Genomic DNA, 19,732 nt, shown 5'->3' with positions numbered 1-19,732 from the left:
AGACAAGGCAGCCACAAACACCACGGGAACACCGTATTGAGGCTTTGTTCTGACCACTCATTCGGTGTCGCGTTTCTTTCAAGCAATTCTCCCGGTTAGCCCGCACTCGGCTCGCTCCCAGAGCCGTGTTAAAGTCTGCTTCGCATTCACTCTCTTTTCTCAGCAGATTAAAAGAAAGTTTCATCTTGGGCTCCCTGAAACTTCCATCCTGCACCGCTGTTTGCTTTTTCACAAGAGCAGAGGAGAGCGCACCGTTCCCAGCGGCACTGCAGTACCGGGTCGAGGCTTGGAGTGAACGGAGAAAGCTTCTTTTTCAACTCCTATTCTTAAAAATCCATTTAATATGTTGTCCTCGTATAGAGGACATATTAAACTGATAAGAGCAGATACTACACTTGATCTTAGCCAAAAGGCCGAGAAGCGATAACTGTCCACTGTTTCAGGTCCGAGGGCCCTTGCTGGCACAATGCGTACTTGTAGCAGTGTTCTTTTTATGGCCATAGGTGGCCAGAGTGTCACGTTGCACCTCCGCCCACCCGCTGCACTGAGCACTCTTCAGCCCTTTTAAATGGTATAACTTTGCACTCCCGCATGCTCCAGCAAGCACCATTCAAGCAACAACTTTGCACTCCAGCTTCGAACATCGGCATCGAACATCGCCAACAAGTAAGGCGACTCTACTCAGACAAGTCACTCTGCAAAGTAGCAAGATTTCTTTTGCACAGACAGAAAGGGCTTCACCCGCAAAGGTAAAGCCTGCCAATAATAGAAACAACTCATTAGTGCTGCTCTCCACGGAAGTCTTTAGTAAAAGGCGAAAGACTTGTATGTTATGAAGAGAAACCGAGAAACCAGAGTACGATTATCCGTCACTGCGGGAGCAGGGCATCAGGCTAGTCGGTATAGCCACCTTCCCCATGGTGAGCTTTGCTTGGTTGAGACGCTTGCCCCCCCCCCCCCCCTTGCTCCTCGGCTGACCAAGTAGGAACAATCGGGCCCTATTCGATGGCTGCCTTGTCTTTTACTCTATGCAAAAGACAAGGCAGCAACAAAAACACCACGAGAATCCCGTATTGAGGCTTTGTTCTGACCGCTCATTCGGTGTCGCGTTTCTTTCAAGCAATTCTCCCGGTTAGCCGACACTCGGCTCGCTCCCATAGCCGTGTTAAAGTCTACTTCGCATTCACTCTCTTTTCTCTGCAGACTCTGGGGATTTTATCTATAAAATTAATTCCTTCACTCAAACTATGTTAAAACTGCTTTGTCGTTCATATTTACCATGTCTAGAAAGATTTAAACAAAAAAAACAACGTTGTACTTTGCAGTAAAAGAAAGAGCAAATCTAAAGTTTCAGGAATCCGAGAATAAGCTTACTTTCATGAGTGCTTCACGATTTCGGATTTTGCTATAAAATGAATTCCTTCACTCAAACTAAATTAAAACTGCTAAACCGCTAATCTGTTACATGTAAGGCAGATGTCAAATTCACCGAAATAGGATCTAAGGGTATTCGGCCAATCGAGCTGTAGCAGCTTCGGTAAAAGAGTATAAGTTGAAGAGTTTGTGAATAAAGGTGTGCGCACACATAGTGAGCTGTAGGAAAATAGGCAGGGAGCAATGCCGGCTGGGGTATATGTTCTTGTATGTTGTCTGACTGTTTGATTTGAATGTGTTGTGTAAGTGTCCTGTTGAATGTTTGGGCTTTGACACTTCACTGTGGTTGTTAACTGTGTGGTGTGTCCTGAAATGTTATATGTTTGGGCTGTGTGACATGCTTAATGCTTGTCAGTAGCTACCCACTTATTCATATATAGCAACTGACAACATAAGAAGTCTGGACATACTTTGATAGTAGTTGTAGAAGTATCCTTATTGATATAGATAAACTAATTCATAGTGATAGTAGAATTGTAGAATGAGAAAGAACTTCTTCAGCAATAAGCATCTCTCGACATATGACGAAATACAGATTTTGCTATAAAATTAATTTCTTCTATCAGCGTGACTTAAAACTGTTTGTCCTCCTTATTTATCCACTTCAAATCAAGTTTCAACAATTAAAAAAAAATTGTAGTTTGAGAAAGAACAACTTAATCTTCAGCAATCAGTATAAAAAGAGGGTAACAAAAGGTGCAAATGCCAACCATACATCACTAAAAGGTGGAGCGGAAGTATTCAGCTGCAAGTAGGTGTGAATGTTCGACCATAATTTGTAAAAAGTGGGTAAGAAAAGGTTCGAATGCCCGACTAAATATTAACAAAAGCGGGAGGAGAGGTCTTCGGATGAGAGTGGGTGAGAATTTCCTACCATACAAGTATGGTGGAGAGGAAGCTGTGATTGGCCGACAATAGTAAAAAGCAGGTGAAAAAAGGTGCGAATGTCAAAACATACATGATCAAAACAGGGAGCGGAGGTGTTTGGCTGCGACAAGGTGTGAATGTCCACCCATAATTAATGAAAAACGGGCAACAAGTAGGTTCGAATGCCCAACCATACATCATCAAAAGCAGGAGTGGATGTGTTCGGCTTCAAGAAGGTATGAATGTCCATCAATAATTGCTATAAAACATGAAAGAAAATTTTCGAATATCAAACCGCACATAATCATAAGCGGGAGAGGAGGTGTTCCGCTGCAAGTAGGTGTGAATATCCACCCATAATTACTGAAAAATGGGTAAGAAAAGGTGCGAATGCCCAACCATACATCATAAAAAGCAGGAGTGGATGTGTTCGGCTACAAGAAGGTTTGAATGTCCGACCATAGTTTGTAAAAAGCGGGTAAGAACAGGTTTGTATGCCCGACTGTACACAATCAAAAGAGGGAGCGGAGTTGTTCAGCTACAAGAAGGTGTGAAAGTCCGACCATGGTTTGTAAAAAGCGGGTAAGAACAGGTTCGTATGCCCGAATATACACCATCAAATGCGGGAGCGGAGGTGTTCGGCTGTGAGTAGGTGTGAATCTCCAACCATAATTGCTGAAAAATGTGTTAGAAAAGGTAAGAATGCCGGTCCATACATCATCAAAAGAAGGAGAGGTGGTGTTCGGCTGCAAGTAGGTGTGAATGTCCAGCCATAATTACTCACAAATGGGTAAGAAAAGGTAGTATTGCCAGACCATACATGATCAAAACAGGGAGCGGAGGTGGTTAAGCTGCAAGAAGGTGTTAATGTCCGACTAAAGTTTGTAAAAAGCGGGTAAGAAAAGGTGCGAATGCCCGACAATGTATGATCAAAAGAGGGAGCGGAGGTTTTCGGCTGAAAGAAGGTCTGAATGTCCAACCATAATTTGTAAAAACCGGGGAAGAAAAGGCTCGAAAGCCCGACTATACACCATCAAAAGCTGGAGCGGAGGTGTTCAGCTGCAAGAAGGTCTGAATGTCCATCAATAATTGCTAGAAAACATGAAAGAGAATTTTCGAATATCAAACCGCACATGATAATAAGCGGGAGAGGAGGTGTTCAGCTGCAAGGTGTGAATGTCCACCCATAATTACTGAAAAATGGGTAAGAAAAGGTGCGAATTCCTAACCATACATCATCAAATGCATGAGTGGATGTGTTCGGCTACAAGAAGGTTTGAATGTCCGACCATAGTTTGTAAAAAGCGGGTAAGAAAAGGTTCTAATGCCCAAACATACACCATCAAAAAAGGGAGCGGAGGTGTTCCGCTGTAAGAAGGTGTGAATGTCCGACCATAGTTGGTAAAAAGCGGGTAAGAAAAGGTTAAAATACCCGACTGTACACAATCAAAAGAGGGAGCGGAGTTGTTCAGCTAAGAGAAGGTGTGAAAGTCCGACCATGGTTTGTAAAAAGCGGGTAAGAAAAGGTTTGTATGCCCGAATATACACTATCAAAACCGGAAGCGTAGGTGTTCGGCTGCAAGAAGGTTTGAATGTCCACCCATAATTCATGAAAAATGGGTAAAAAAAAAGGTGCGAATGCCTAACAATACATTATCAAAAGCAGGTGTGAATGTCAGATCATAATTTGTAAAAAGCTGATGAGAAAGGGTGAGAATGCCCGACTATACACCATCAAATGCGGGAGCGGAGGTGTTCGGCTCTGAGTAGGTGTGAATGTCCGACCATAATTGCTGAAGAATGTGTTAGAAAAGGTAAGAACTCTGGACCATACATCATCAAAAGCGGGAGAGGTGGTGTTCGGCTGCAAAAAGGTGTGACTGTTCGACTAAAGTTTGTAAAAAGTGGGTAAGACAAGGTGCGAATGCCTGACAATGTATGATCAAAAGCGGGAGCGGAGGTGTTCAGCTGCAAGAAGGTCTACATGTCCATCAATAATTGCTAGAAAACATGAAAGAAAATTTTCGAAAATCAAACCGCACATGATCATAAGTGGGATAGGAGGTGTTCAGCTGCAAGGTGTGAATGTCCACCCATAATTCCTGAAAAATGGGCAAGAAAAAGGTGTGAATGCCCAACCATACATCATCAAAAGCAGGAGTGGAAGTGTTCGGCTACAAGAAGGTGTGAACGTCCAACCAAAATATGTAAAAAGAAGTTAAGAAAAGGTTCGAATATCCAACCAAACATAATCAAAAGCTGGAGCAGAGCTGTTCGACTGCAAGTAGGTGTGAATGTCAGATCATAATTTGCAAAAAGCTGATGAGAAAGGGTGAGAATGCCCGACTATACATCATCAAATGCGGGAGCGCAGTTGTTCGGCTGTGAGTAGGTGTGAATCTCCGACCATAATTGCTGAAAAATGTGTTAGAAAAGGTAAAAATGCCGGTCCATACATCATCAAAAGCGAGAGAGGTTGTGTTCGGCTGCAAGTAGGTGTGAATGTCCAGCCATAATTACTCACAAACGGGTAAGAAAAGGTAGTATTGCCAGACCATATATGATCAAAACAGGGAGCGGAGGTGGTTCAGCTGCAAGAAGGTTTGAATGTCAAACTAAAGTTCAAATATATTAACAAAAGCGGGAGGAGAGGTCTTCGGATGAAAGTGGTTGAAAATTTCCAACCATAATGTATAAAATGCGGTGAAAAAAAAGGTGTGATAGAACACTAAAAGGTGGAGCGGAAGTGTTCGGCTGCAAGAAGGTGTGAATGTCCGACTATATTTGGTGAAAAGCAGGTGAAGCAAGGTCTGAATGCCCAACCTTACATCATCAAAAGCGAGATCAGAGGTGTTTGGCTGCAAGAAGGCCATAGTAAGCGGGTAAGGTGCGAATGTCCGACTAAATATCAACAAAATTTGGGGCGGAGGTCTTCGGATGCAAGTGGGTGTGAATATCCCACCATACAAGTATGGTGGAGAGGAAGCTGTGAATAGCCGACCATAGTTTGGAAAAAGCGGGTAAGAAAAGGTTTGAATGCCCGAACATACACCATCAAAAGAGGGAGCGGAGGTGTTCCGCTGTACGAAGGTGTGAATGTCCGACCATACTTGGTAAAAAGCGGGTAAGAAAAGGTTAAAATACCCGACTGTACACAATCAATAGCGGGAGCGGATGTGTTCGGCTACAAGAAAGTGTGACAGTCCGACCATGGTTTGTAAAAAGCGGGTAAGAAAAGGTGCGAATGTCCGACAATGTATGATCAAAAGAGAGAGCGGAGGTTTTCGGATACACGAAGGTTTGAATGTCCTACCATAGTTTGTAAATAGCGGGTAAGAAAAGGTTCGAATGCCCGACTATACACCATAAAAAGCGGGAGCGGAGGTGTTCCGCTGTAAGACGGTGTGAATGTCCGACCATAGTTGGTAAAAAGCGGGTAAGAAAAGGTTAAAATACCCGACTGTACACAATCAATAGCGGGAGCGGAGTTGTTCGGCTACAAGAAGGTGTGAAAGTCCGACCATGGTTTGTAAAAAGCAGTTAAGAAAAGGTTCGAATATCCAACCAAACATAATCAAAAGCGGGAGCAGAGCTGTTCGACTGCAAGTAGGTGTGAATGTCCAGCCATAATTACTCACAAACGGGGGAAGAAAAGGTCGTATTGCCAGACCATACATGATCAAAACAGGGAGCGGAGGTTCAGCTGCAAGGTGTGAATGTCTGACTATAGTTTGTAAAAAGCGGGTAAGAAAAGGCTCGAAAGCCCGACTATACATCATCAAAAGCGGGAGCGGAGGTGTTCAGCTGCAAGAAGGTGTGAATGTTCGACTAAAGTTTGTAAAAAGCTGGTTAGACAAGGAGCGATGTCCCGACATTGTATGATCAAAAGCGGGAGCGGAGGTGTCCAGCTGTGAGTAGGTATGAATGTCCGACCATAATTGCTGAAAAATGTGTTAGAAAAGGTAAGAATACTGGACCATACATCATCAAAAGCGGGAGAGGTGGTGTTCGGCTGCAAGAAGGTGTGAAAGTCTGACAATGGTTTGTAAAAAGCGGGTAAAAAAAGGTTCGAATGCCCGAAATTACATCATCAAAAGCGGAAGCGGAGGTGTTCGGATGCAAGAAGGTGTGAACGTCCGACCAAAGTTTGTAAAAAGCAGTGAAAAGCGAGAAAAAGCATTTCGTGAGTTCTGCATGATTTGGGATTTTGCTTATAAAATGCATTACGTCTAGAAATATTTAAACAAAAAAACAACGTTGTACTTTGCAGTAAAAGAAAGCGCAAATCTAAAGTTTCAGGAATCCGAGTATAAGCCTGCTTTCATGAGTTCTGCACGATTTCGGATTTTGCTATAAAATGAATTGCTTTGCTCAAACCAAGTTAAAACTGATTTGTCCTTCCATATTCATCAATGTCTAGATCGACTTCAACAAAGAAAAACATTGGACTTTGCAGTAGAAGAAGTTGAAATCCATCTACACATTGATAAATATGAAGGACAAAGCAGTTCCCACTTGCCCATAAGAAAATAAGCTTATTTTCGGATTCCTGATCCTTCAGTGTTGCTCTTTCTTCTACTGCAAAATACAATGTTGTTCTTTGTTGAAGTCGATCTAGACATTGATAAATATGAAGGAAAAAGCAGTTTTAACTTGGTTTGAGTGAATGAATTCATTTTATACATAAAATCCGAAATCGTGCAGAACTCATGAAAATAAGCTTATTCTCGGATTCCTAAAACTTTTGATTGGCTCTTTCTTTTACTGCAAAGTACAACGTTGTTTTTTTGTTTAAATCTATCGAGACATTGATAAATATGAAGGTAAAAGACGTTTTAACATAGTTTGAGTGAAGGAATTGATTTTATAGATAAAATCCCAAATCATGCAGAACTCCTCAAAAGGGGCGTATGGCTTAATCACAAGTGTGGTTCTTTCTCATTCAGGGTAGTATGAGGAAGTTTATGCTTAAAATATATGTAGAAATGGGTACATATGAAGGACAAAGCAGTGTTAACTTAGTTTGAGTGAAGGAATTCATTTTATACATAAAATCCCAAATCATGCAGAACGTATGAAAAGAAGCTTATTCTCGGATTCCTGATCCTTCAGTTTTGCTCTTTCTTCTACTGCAAAATACAATGTTGTTTTTTGTTGAAGTCGATCTAGACATTGATAAATATGAAGGAAAAAGCAGTTTTAACTTGGTTTGAGTGAATGAATTCATTTTATACATAAAATCCGAAATCGTGCAGAACTCATGAAAATAAGCTTATTCTCGGATTCCTAAAACTTTTGATTTGCTCTTTCTTTTACTGCAAAGTACAACGTTGTTTTTTTGTTTAAATCTATCGAGACATTGATAAATATGAAGGTAAAAGACGTTTTAACATAGTTTGAGTGAAGGAATTGATTTTATAGATAAAATCCCAAATCATGCAGAACTCCTCAAAAGGGGCGTATGGCTTAATCACAAGTGTGGTTCTTTCTCATTCAGGGTAGTATGAGGAAGTTTATGCTTAAAATATATGTAGAAATGGGTACATATGAAGGACAAAGCAGTGTTAACTTAGTTTGAGTGAAGGAATTCATTTTATACATAAAATCCCAAATCATGCAGAACGTATGAAAAGAAGCTTATTCTCGGATTCCTGATCCTTCAGTTTTGCTCTTTCTTCTACTGCAAAATACAATGTTGTTTTTTGTTGAAGTCGATCTAGACATTGATAAATATGAAGGAAAAAGCAGTTTTAACTTGGTTTGAGTGAATGAATTCATTTTATACATAAAATCCGAAATCGTGCAGAACTCATGAAAATAAGCTTATTCTCGGATTCCTAAAACTTTTGATTTGCTCTTTCTTTTATTGCAAAGTACAACGTTGTTTTTTTGTTTAAATCTATCGAGACATTGATAAATATGAAGGTAAAAGCTGTTTTAACATAGTTTGAGTGAAGGAATTAATTTTATAGATAAAATCCCAAACCATGCAGAACTCCTCAGGGGGCGTATGGCTTAATCACAAGTGTGGCTCTTTCTCATTCAGGGTAGTATGAGGAAGTTTATGCTTGAAATATATGTAGAAATGGGTACATATAAAGGACAAAGCAGTGTTAACTTAGTTTGCGTGAAGAAATTCATTTTATACATAAAATCCGAAATCGTGCAGAACTCATGAAAATAAGCTTATTCTCGGATTCCTAAAACTTTTGATTTGCACTTTCTTCTACTGCAAAGTACAACGTTGTTTTCTGTTGAAATCTATCTAGACATTGATAAATACCAGCCGAAACTCTGCTGCCGCTTTTGATAATTTATGGTTGGGCATTCTTACCTTTTCTTACCCGCTTTTTACAAATTATGATCTTACATTCACACCTACTTGCAGTCGAACACCTTCTCATCCACTTATGATCATGTGCGGTTGGGCTTTCGCACCTTTTCTTACCCATTTTTCAGTAATTATGGGTGGACATTCAGACCTTCTTGCAGCCGAAAACCTCCGCTCCTCTTTTGATCATACATTGTCGGGCATTCACACCTTGTCTTACCCGCTTTTTACAAACTTTAGTCGGACATTCAAACCTTCTTGTAGCCGAACACATCCGCTCCTGCTTTTGATGATGTATGATTTGGCATTCGCACCTTTTCTTACCCATTTTTCAGTAATTTTTGGTCGGACATTCACACCTTCTTGCACCTGAACACCTCTGCTCCCACTTTTGATGGTGTATAGTCGGGCTTTCGAGCCTTTTCTTCCCCGATTTTTACAAATTATGGTTGGACATTCAGACCTTGCAGCCGAAAACCTCCGCTCCCTCTTTTGATCATACATTGTCGGGCATTCGCCCCTTGTCTTAAACGGTTTTTACAAACTTTAGTCAGACATTCACACCTTGCAGCTGAACCACCTCCATTCCCTGTTTTGATCATGTGTGGTCTGGAAATACTACCTTTTCTTCCCCCGTTTGTGAGTAATTATGGCTGGACATTCACACCTACTTGCAGCCGAAAAACCACCTCTCCCGCTTTTGATGATGTATTGTCCGGCATTCTAGTCTTTTCTATCACATTTTTCAGCAATTATGATCTGACATTCACACCTACTTGCAGTCAAACAGCTCTGCTCCCGCTTTTGATTATGTTCGGTTGGATATTCAAACCTTTTCTTAACTGCTTTTTACAAACTTTGGTCGGACGTTCACACCTTCTTGCAGCCGAACACCCCCGCTTCCGCTTTTGATGGTATATATTCGGGTATTCGAACCTTCTCTTACCCGCTTTTTACAAACCATGGTTGGACTTTCATACCTTCTTGTAGCTGAACAACTCTACTCCTGCTTTTGATGATTTATGGTTGGACATTCGCATCTTTTCCTACCCATTTTTCAGTAATTATGGGTGGATATTCACATCTTCTTGCAGCTGAACACCTCCTCTCCCGCTAATGATCATGTAAGGTTTGATATTCGAAAATTTTCTTTCATGTTTTAAAGCAATTATTAATGGACATTCACACCTACTTGCAGCCGAACACCACCTCTCCCGCTTTTGATGATGTATGGACCGGAATTCTTACCTTTTCTAACACATTTTTCAGCAATTATGGTTGGAGAATCACACCTACTCACAGCCGAACAACTCCGCTACCGCATTTGATGGTGTATAGTCGGGATTTCTCACCCTTTCTCATCAGCTTTTTGCAAATTATTCTCTGACATTCACACCTACTTGCAGTCGAACAGCTCTGCTCCCGCTTTTGATTATGTTTGGTTAGATATTCGAACCTTTTCTTAACTGCTTTTTTACAAACTTTGGTCCGACGTTCACACCTTCTTGCAGCCGAACACCTACGCTTCCGGTTTTGATAGTGTATATTCGGGCATACGAACCTTTTCTTACCCGCTTTTTACAAACCATGGTCGGACTTTCACACCTTCTCTTAGCTGAACAACTCCGCTCCCTCTTTTGATTGTGTACAGTCGGGTATTTTAACCTTTTCTTACCCGCTTTTTACAAACTATGATCGGACATTCACACCGTCTTACAGCGGAACACCTCCGCTCCCTCTTTTGATGGTGTATGTTCGGGCATTCGAACCTTTTCTTACCCGCTTTTTACAAACCAGGGTTGGACTTTCACACCTTTTAGTAGCCGAACAACTCCGCTCCCGCTATTGATTGTGTACAGTCGGGTATTTTAACCTTTTCTTATCCGCTTTTTACCAACTATGGTTGGACATTCACACCTTCTTACAGCAGAACACCTCCGCTCCCTGTTTTGATTATGTATGGTTTGACATTCGCACCTTCTCTCACCCGCCTTTTACTATGGTCGGCCATTCACAGCTTCCTCTCCACCATACTTGTATGGTGGGATATTCACACCAACTTGCATCCGAAGACCTCCGCCCCCACTTTTGTTGATATTTAGTCGGTCATTCGCACCTTACCCGCTTTTGGCAAACTATGGCCTTCTTGCAGCCAAACACCTCTGATCTCGCTTTTGATGATGTAAGGTTGGGCATTCAGACCTTGCTTCACCTGCTTTTCACCAAATATAGTCGGACATTCACACCCACTTGCATCCGAAGACCTCCGCCCCAAATTTTGTTGATATTTAGTCGGACATTCGCACCTTACCCGCTTTTGGCAAACTATGGCCTTCTTGCAGCCAAACACCTCTGATCTCGCTTTTGATGATGTAAGGTTGGGCATTCAGACCTTGCTTCACCTGCTTTTCACCAAATATAGTCGGACATTCACACCTTCTTGCAGCCGAACACTTCCGCTCCACCTTTTAGTGTTCTATCACACCTTTTTTTCACCGCATTTTATACATTATGGTTGGAAATTTTCAACCACTCTCATCCGAAGACCTCTCCTCCCGCTTTTGTTAATATATTTGAACTTTAGTCGGACATTCAAACCTTCTTGCAGCTGAACCACCTCCGCTCCCTGCTTTGATCATATATGGTCTGGCAATAGTACCTTTTCTTACCCGTTTGTGAGTAATTATGGCTGGACATTCACACCTACTTGCAGCCGAACACAACCTCTCTCGCTTTTGATGATGTATGGACCGGCATTCTTACCTTTTCTAACACATTTTTCAGCACTTATGGTTGGAGATTCACACCTACTCACAGCCGAACAACTCCGCTCCCGCATTTGATGGTGTATAGTCGGCCATTCTCACCCTTTCTCATCAGCTTTTTGCAAATTATGATCTGACATTCACACCTACTTGCAGTCGAACAGCTCTGCTCCCGCTTTTGATTATGTATGGTTGGATATTCGAACCTTTTCTTAACTGCTTTTTACAAACTTTGGTTGGACGTTCACACCTTCTTGTAGCCGAACACATGCACTCCTGCTTTTGATGATGTATGGTTGGGCATTCGCACCTTTTTTTTACCCATTTTTCAGGTATTATGGGTGGACATTCACACCTTCTTGCAGCTGAACACCTCCTCTCCCACTTATGATCATGTGTGGTTTGATTTTCGAAAATTTTCTTTCATGTTTTCTAGCAATTATTGATGGACATTTAGACCTTCTTGCAGCTGAACACCACCTCTCCCGATTTTGATTATGTATGGACCGGCATTTTTACCTTTTCTAACACATTTTTCAGCAATTATGGTTGGAGATTCACACCTACTCACAGCCGAACAACTCCGCTACCGCATTTGATGGTGTATAGTCGGGCATTCTCACCCTTTCTCATCAGCTTTTTGCAAATTATGATCTGACATTCACACCTACTTGCAGTCGAACAGCTCTGCTCCCGCTTTTGATTATGTATGGTTGGATATTCGAACCTTTTCTTAACTGCTTTTTACAAACTTTGGTTGGACGTTCACACCTTCTTGTAGCCGAACACATGCACTCCTGCTTTTCATGATGTATGGTTGGGCATTCGCACCTTTTTTTTACCCATTTTTCAGGTATTATGGGTGGACATTCACACCTACTTGCAGTCGAACAGCTCTGCTCCCACTTTTGATTATGTTTGGTTGGATATTCGAACCTTTTCTTAACTGCTTTTTACAAACTTTGGTCGGACGTTCACACCTTCTTGCAGCCGAACACCTCCGCTTCCGCTTTTGATGGTATATATTCGGGCATTCGAACCTTGTCTTACCCGCTTTTTACCAACTATGGTCGGACATTCGCACCATCTTACAGCGGAACACCTCCGCTCCCTCTTTTGATGGTGTATGTTCTGGCATTCGCACCTTTTCTTACCCGCTTTTTACAAACTATGGTCGGACATTCAAACCTTCTTGTAGCCAAACATATCCACTCCTGCTTTTGTTGATGTATGGTTGGGCATTCGAACCTACTTGTTGCCCGCTTTTCATTAATTATGGGTGGACATTCACACCTACTTGCAGCCGAACACCTCGGCTTCCACTTTTGATGGTGTATATTTTTGCATTCGAACCTTTTCTTACCCGCTTTTTACAAACCATGATCGGACTTTCACACCTTCTTTTAGCCGAACAACTCCGCTCCCGCTATTGATTGTGTAGAGTCGGGTATTTTAACCTTTTCTTACCCGCTTTTTACCAACTATGGTCGGACATTCACACCTTCTTACAGCGGAACACCTCCGCTCCCTCTTTTGATGGTGTATGTTCTGGCATTCGAACCTTTTCTTACCCACTTTTTACAAACTATGCTCGGACATTCACACCTTCTTGCAGCGAAACACCTCCGCTCCCTCTTTTGATTGTGTATGTTCGGGCATTCGAACCTTTTCTTACCCGCCTTTTACAAACTATGGTCGGACATTCAAACCTTCTTGTGGCCGAACACATCCACTTCTGCTTTTGATGATGTATAGTTGGGCATTCACACCTTTTCTTACCCATTTTTCAGTAATTATTGGTGGACATTCAGACCTTCTTGAAGCTGAACACCTCTGCTCCCGCTTTTGATGGTGTATAGTCGGGCTTTCGAGGCTTTTCTTCAACGGTGTTTACAAATTATGGTTGGAAATTCAGACCTTGCAGCCAAACACCTCCGCTCCCTCTTTTGATCATACATTGTCGGGCATTCGCACCTTGTCTTACCCGCGTTTTACAAACCATGGTCGGACATTCACAGCTTCCTCTCCACCATACTTGTATGGTGGGATATTCACACCCACTTGCATCCGAAGACCTCCGCCCCCACTTTTGTTGATATTTAGTCGGTCATTCACACCTTACCCGTTTTCTTGCAGCCAAACACCTCTGATCTCGCTTTTGATGATGTAAGATTGGGCATTCAGACCTTGCTTTTCCTGCTTTTCACCAACTATAGACGGACATTCACACCTTCTTGCAGCCGAACACTTCCGCTCCACCTTTTAGGTTTCTATCACACCTTTTTTTTCACCGCATTTTATAGATTATGGTTGGAAATTCTCAACCACTCATCCGAAGACCTCTCCTCCCGCTTTTGTTAATATATTTGAACTTTAGTCAGACATTCACACCTACTTGCAGCCGAACACCACCTCTCTAGCTTTTGATGATGTATGGTCCGGCATTCTTACCGTTTATAACACATTTTTCAGCAATTATGGTAGGACATTCACACCTTCTTGCAGCTGAACACCTCCTCTCCCACTTATGATCATGTGCGGATTGATTTTCGAAAATTTTCTTTCATGTTTTCTAGCAATTAATGATGGACATTTAGACCTTGCAGCTGAACACCTCCGCTCCCGCTTTTGATCATACATTGTCAGGCATTCGAACCTTGTCTTACCCGCTTTTTACAAACTTTAGTCAAACATTCAAACCTTTTTGCAGCCGAACACAGTTTTTTGCAGCCGAATTTGGGCATTCGAACCTTTTCATACCCACTTTTTACCAACTATGGTCGGACATTCACACCGTCTTACAGCGGAACACCTCCGCTCCCTCTTTTGATGGTGTATGTTCGGGCATTCGAACCTTTTCTTACCCGCTTTTTACAAACTATGCTCGGACATACAAACCTTCTTGTAGCCGAACACATCCACTCCTGCTTTTGATGATGTATGGTTGGGCATTCGAACCTACTTGTTGCCCGCTTTTCATTAATTATGGGTGGACATTCACACCTTGTCGCAGCCAAACACCTCCGCTCCCTGTTTTGATCAAGTATGGTTGGACATTCGCACCTTTTCTCACCCGCTTTTTGCAAACTATGGTCGGCCATTCACAGCTTCCTCTCCACCATACTTGTATGGTGGGATATTCACACCCACTTGCATCCGAAGACCTTCGCCCCCACTTTTGTTGATATTTAGTCGGTCATTCGCACCTTACCCACTTTTGGCAAACTATGGCCTTCTTGCAGCCAAAAACCTCTGATCTCGCATTTGATGATGTAAGGTTTGATATTCAGACCTTGCTTCACCTGCTTTTCACCAAATATAGTCGGACATTCACACCTTCTTGCAGCCGAACACTTCCGCTCCACCTTTTAGTTTTCTATGGGGCATTCACACCTTTTTTTGCATCGCATTTTATAAAAACACCACAGGAACACCGTATTGAGGCTTTGTTCTGACCGCTCATTCGGTGTCGCGTTTCTTTCAAGCAATTCTCCTGGTTAGCCCGCACTCGGCTCGCTTCCAGAGCCGTGTTAAAGTCTACTTCGCATTCCGCACCTCCGCCCACCCGCTGCACTGAGCACTCTTCAGCCCTTTTAAATGGTATAACTTTGCACTACCGCACGCTCCAGCGAGCACCATTCAAGCAACAACTTTGCACTCCAGCTTCGAACATCGGCACAGTCGCAACAAGTAAGGCGACTCTACTCAGAGAAGTCACTCTGCACAGTAACAAGATTTCTTTTGCACAGACAGAAAGGGCTTCACCCGCAAAGGTAAAGCCTGCCAAAAATAGAAACAATTCATTAGTGCTGCTCTCCACGGAAGTCTTTAGTAAAAGGCGAAAGACTTGTACATTATGAAGAGAAACCAGAGTACGATTATCCATCACTGCGGGAGCAGGGCATCAGGCTAGTTGGCATAGCCACCTTCCCCATGGTGAGCTTTGCTTGGTTGAGACGCTTGATCCCCCCCCTTGCTCCTCAGCTGACCAAGTAGGAACAATCGGGCCCTGTTCGATGGCTGCCTTGTCTTTTACTCTGTGCAAAAGACAAGGCAGCCACAAACAACACGGGAACACCGTATTGAGGCTTTGTTCTGACCGCTCATTCGGTGTCGCGTTTCTTTCAAGCAATTCTCCTGGTTAGCCCGCACTCGGCTCGCTCCCAGAGCCGTGTTAAAGTCTACTTCGCATTCACTCTCTTTTCTCAGCAGACAAAAAGAAAGTTTCATCTTGGGCTCCCTGAAACTTCCATCCTGCACCGCTGTTTGCTTTTTCACAAGAGCAGAGGAGAGCGCACCATTCCCAGCGGCACTGCAGTACCGGGTCGATGCTTGGAGTGAACGGAGCAAGCTCCTTTTTTAACTCCTATTGATAAAAATCCATTTAATATGTAGTCCTCGCATAGAGGACACATCAGACATTAAACTGATAAGAACAGATACTACACTTGATCTTAGCCAAAAGGCCGAGAAGCGATAACTGTCCACTGGTTCACGTCCGAGGGCCCTTCCTGGCACCATGCGCACTTGTAGCGGTGTTCTTTTTATGGCCATAGTGTCACTTTGCACCTCCGCCCACCCGCTGCACTGAGCACTCTTCAGCCCTTTTAAATGGTATAACTTTACACTACCGCACGCTCCAGCGAGCACCATTCAAGCAACAACTTTGCACTCCCAGCTTCGAACATCGGCACAGTCGCAACAAGTAAGGCGACTCTACTCAGAGAAGTCACTCTGCACAGTAACAAGATTTCTTTTGCACTGACAGAAAGGGCTTCATCCGCAAAGGTAAAGCCTGCCAAAAATAGAAACAACTCATTAGTGCTGCTCAACATTGTACTTTGCAGTAAAAGAAAGAGCAAATCTAAAGATTCAGGAATCCGAGAATAAGCTTACTTCCATGAGTTCTTCACGATTTCGGATTTTGCTATAAAATGAATTCCTTCACTCAAACTAAATTAAAACTGCTAAACCGCGAATCTGTTACATGCAAGGCAGATGTCAAATTCACCGAAATAGGATCTAAGGGTATTTGGCCAATCGAGCTGTAGCAGCTTTGGTAAAAGAGTATAAGTTGAAGAGTTTGTGAATAAAGGTGTGCGCACACATAGTGAGTTGTAGGAAAATAGGCAGGGAGCAATGCCGGCTGGGGTATAGGTTCTTGTATGTTGTCTGACTGTTTGATTTGAATGTGTTGTGTAAGTGTCCTGTTGAATGTTACATGTTTGGGCTTTGACACGCTTCACTGTGGTTGTTAACTGTGTGGTGTGTCCTGAAATGTTATATGTTTGGGCTGTGTGACATGCTTAATGCTTTTCAGTAGCAACCCACTTATTCATATATAGCAACTGACAACATAAGAAGTCCGGACATACTTTGATAGTAGTTGTAGAAGTATCCTTATTGATAATAGATAAACTAATTCATAGTGATAGAACAGTAGATGAACAGGTGCCTGCACATGTCTCATGAAAATAAAATGGGTGTATGATTGCTGACGGCAGAGCAATACTGCCAAACTTATGAGTTCTTGTGGCAAACTTGATTCAGTGTCTTGACGTGTATACGCTGTTTCGCTGACTTGTCACAAGAAACAAAGTGTGTTTGATAAGATCCGACCATTTTATTACAGGAGGATCAGTATGTATGGATTCTGATGTGACTGATAAACCCATTCGTATCTTAAGCATAATCTAACAACGCCCTGGCACACAATCAAAAAAAAAAAGAGAGAGCGGTTTTGTGTCCCCACAGTCCATAATGTAGAAAAGAGAGAAAAAAGCCTTTCTGATTTGGTGTGTGTGCTCACAGTGCAGAGTGTAGAGAAAAGAGAGAAAAGAAAGCCGTTTTGGTGTCACGGGTGTTTTGACTTACACACACACATTTCTGAATTGAGAAAGGAAATTATTTTAGAGGAAGCACTAGAGTTTAGATCCCACATTTGTTGATAGGTATTCATTTAATTTTTCTTTTAATCAGTTTTAAAGTGAATACTAACTGAGAAATGAAAAAGGTGAAGAGTTTAGAAGCTTGGTTCAAGAGCAAAACTTGGTTTATGATCAGCTGAGTCTCTAAACAGAACAGCAAAGGGCTTCATCGAACATTTAAAAAAGATTCAGATTGTTAGAATATCCAGAATTTATAGGAATGGTGGTGATTACTCTTATTTTCTAGAATGGAAATAACTGCACCATGTCTGTTTTATGAATTTAAGGGGCTAAAAAGTTTTGTTCTCGTTTTTCTATGATTAACCGAATGTATGTGAGAGTCCAAAGAGACAGAAGGGTTACGGCCGAGCGCTGGACCTTCCAAAAAAGATGAGACAGGCTGGACTCGTGCCATACTAGTTAAGACCTGCCAGTGGATAACAGGTTCTTTAAACTCACACAAACTCACACACGTTCGCACACATACACCCATACACACACACATTCTTGAACTTGCTGCAAGATTAAACCTTTGCATTAACTGACTCCAGCAACTCTGAGTCTCATTGAGAGACTTTTCTCAACAATTGGGTCCTCAAACCAGATCTCAACGTTTTTTCCGCTGTCCAGGGTCGGAGCTGAAACCGTGCACGGGGGAGTCCAGTACTCCTAATGAAAGACCCCCTGCTGAATTGCGGTAATTAGGGGCCAGTGTCCACTGAAAGGGGGAAAAAGGGACGAGATCGTACTTTTGAATCAATGGCCAGAAGCCATTGGCAGTGCAGGCATCAACAATAATGGTGTTATTTCACCCATTAACACTTAAGGTACCTCATGCAGTGGCTGTGATATGGTTACTTAACAAAATATCTTTACCAGACATCTCTCCTACATAACAGTTCTTCTTTCACAGCCACACCTTGTTGTCGAGAGATGTGCTACACTTAATCCATCCACACTGCTACCTACCCCACAGATGGAAAGCCTCATGATTGCATGTCAGAAATAACCATCAGTGTTTTACCCAGGCCAGACTTAACTGATATACGTTATGAAAATGCAGAAATAACTATATTTATTCAACAGATCAAGGAAAAAAACCCTGATGGCACAAATGCTACAGGATTTGCAGTAGTAACAGAAACTGAAGTTTTCTTAAAACAACCACTACCAAAAAATTACTCTATTCAAGCAGTCGAATTGGTAGCTTTAACTGAAGCTTGTAAATTAAATAACAAAAAGGTTGTTAACGTTTACACTGACAGTCAGTATGCCTTCTCAACTGTACATGTGTTAACACAGCATTGGAAAAACAGGTATGTTGACATCCACAGCTAAATGTATAAACTACAAATATTTTAGCATTATGAGATGTTATTCAATTGCCATCTACAATAGACTCGTATGAATGACCGGAAGGAAAACCATACTGCCAAAGAATTTGTATAAATATGCTGCAGTATTGAGCCACGGACCATGTCATGTCTCAACAGGAGTGATGGAAGCAATAATGAACAAGGTTTTTACAGCATATGGTTTTACTAATTATTGAAATTTTTTTTTAGAATAAATAAATGAATAAAGTTTTGTCTAGCAGGTCAAATATGTACAAAATACATTCCACAGGGCAATCTAAGACCAAAACGAAGATAATTCCCTAAGCCAGTGTATCTTTTTCAACATATTTGTTTGAATTTCATTATTTCATTATTGTGTAGATTTCATTGAACTAAATTAATGTTAAGGGAAACGATTCTGCTCAGTGACAACAGAGGTTTTTACCAAACGGTCTGAAATATTTCCACGTGCATAAGCAGATGCACATTGTGCCAGGAAGGGCCCTCGGACGTGAACCAGTGGACAGTTATCGCTTCTCTGCCTTTTGGCTAAGATCAAGTGTAGGAGTTGAAAAAGGAGCTTGCTCCGTTCACTCCAAGCATCGACCCGGTACTGTAGTGCCGCTGGGAACGGTGCGCTCTCCTCTGCTCTTGTGAAAAAGCAAACAGTGGTGCAGGATGGAAGTTTCAGGAAGCCCAAGATGAAACTTTCTTTTAGTCTGCTGAGAAAAGAGAGTGAATGCGAAGTAGACTTTAACACGGCTCTGGGAGCGAGCCGAGTGCGGGCTAACCGGGAGAATTGCTTGAAAGAAACGCGACACCGAATGAGCGCTCAGAACAAAGCCTCGGTGTTCCTGTGGTGTTTTTATAAAATGCGGTGAAAAAAAAGGTGCGAATGCCCCATAGAAAACTTAAAGGTGGAGCGGAAGTGTTCGGCTGCAAGAAGGTGTGAATGTCCGACTATATTTGGTGAAAAGCAGGTGAAGCAAGGTCTGAATGCCCAACCTTACATCATCAAAAGCGAGATCAGAGGTTTTTGGCTGCAAGAAGACCATAGTTTGCCAAAAGCGG

The 19,732-nt window shown here is 42.2% G+C and overlaps 4 non-coding genes and 1 pseudogene across 4 annotated transcripts; 1 reads left to right on the top strand and 4 right to left on the bottom strand.

Annotated features, from left to right (window-relative positions):
• Positions 1-241: 241 nt before the first annotated feature.
• LOC140276185 (U2 spliceosomal RNA) lies at positions 242-425 on the bottom strand. Its single transcript, XR_011908860.1, has one exon. It is a non-coding gene; the product is annotated as a U2 spliceosomal RNA (small nuclear RNA).
• A 313-nt stretch (positions 426-738) lies between these two features.
• On the bottom strand, positions 739-851 carry LOC140275795 (U5 spliceosomal RNA). The gene has a single exon (XR_011908510.1). It is a non-coding gene; the product is annotated as a U5 spliceosomal RNA (small nuclear RNA).
• A 14,308-nt stretch (positions 852-15,159) lies between these two features.
• On the bottom strand, positions 15,160-15,273 carry LOC140276394 (U5 spliceosomal RNA). The gene has a single exon (XR_011908992.1). It is a non-coding gene; the product is annotated as a U5 spliceosomal RNA (small nuclear RNA).
• A 411-nt stretch (positions 15,274-15,684) lies between these two features.
• Positions 15,685-15,875, bottom strand: LOC140276409 (U2 spliceosomal RNA). The gene has a single exon (XR_011909005.1). It is a non-coding gene; the product is annotated as a U2 spliceosomal RNA (small nuclear RNA).
• Positions 15,876-19,190: 3,315 nt separating this feature from the next.
• Positions 19,191-19,305, top strand: LOC140276273 (U2 spliceosomal RNA; annotated as a pseudogene).
• The last annotated feature ends 427 nt before the right edge of the window (positions 19,306-19,732 follow it).

Source organism: Leuresthes tenuis, unplaced genomic scaffold (assembly GCF_036924035.1).
Source record: "Leuresthes tenuis unplaced genomic scaffold, fLeuTen1.0.hap1 SCAF_18, whole genome shotgun sequence".
Lineage (NCBI taxonomy): Eukaryota > Metazoa > Chordata > Actinopteri > Atheriniformes > Atherinopsidae > Leuresthes > Leuresthes tenuis.
This window is presented reverse-complemented; position numbering and strand designations above follow the sequence as displayed.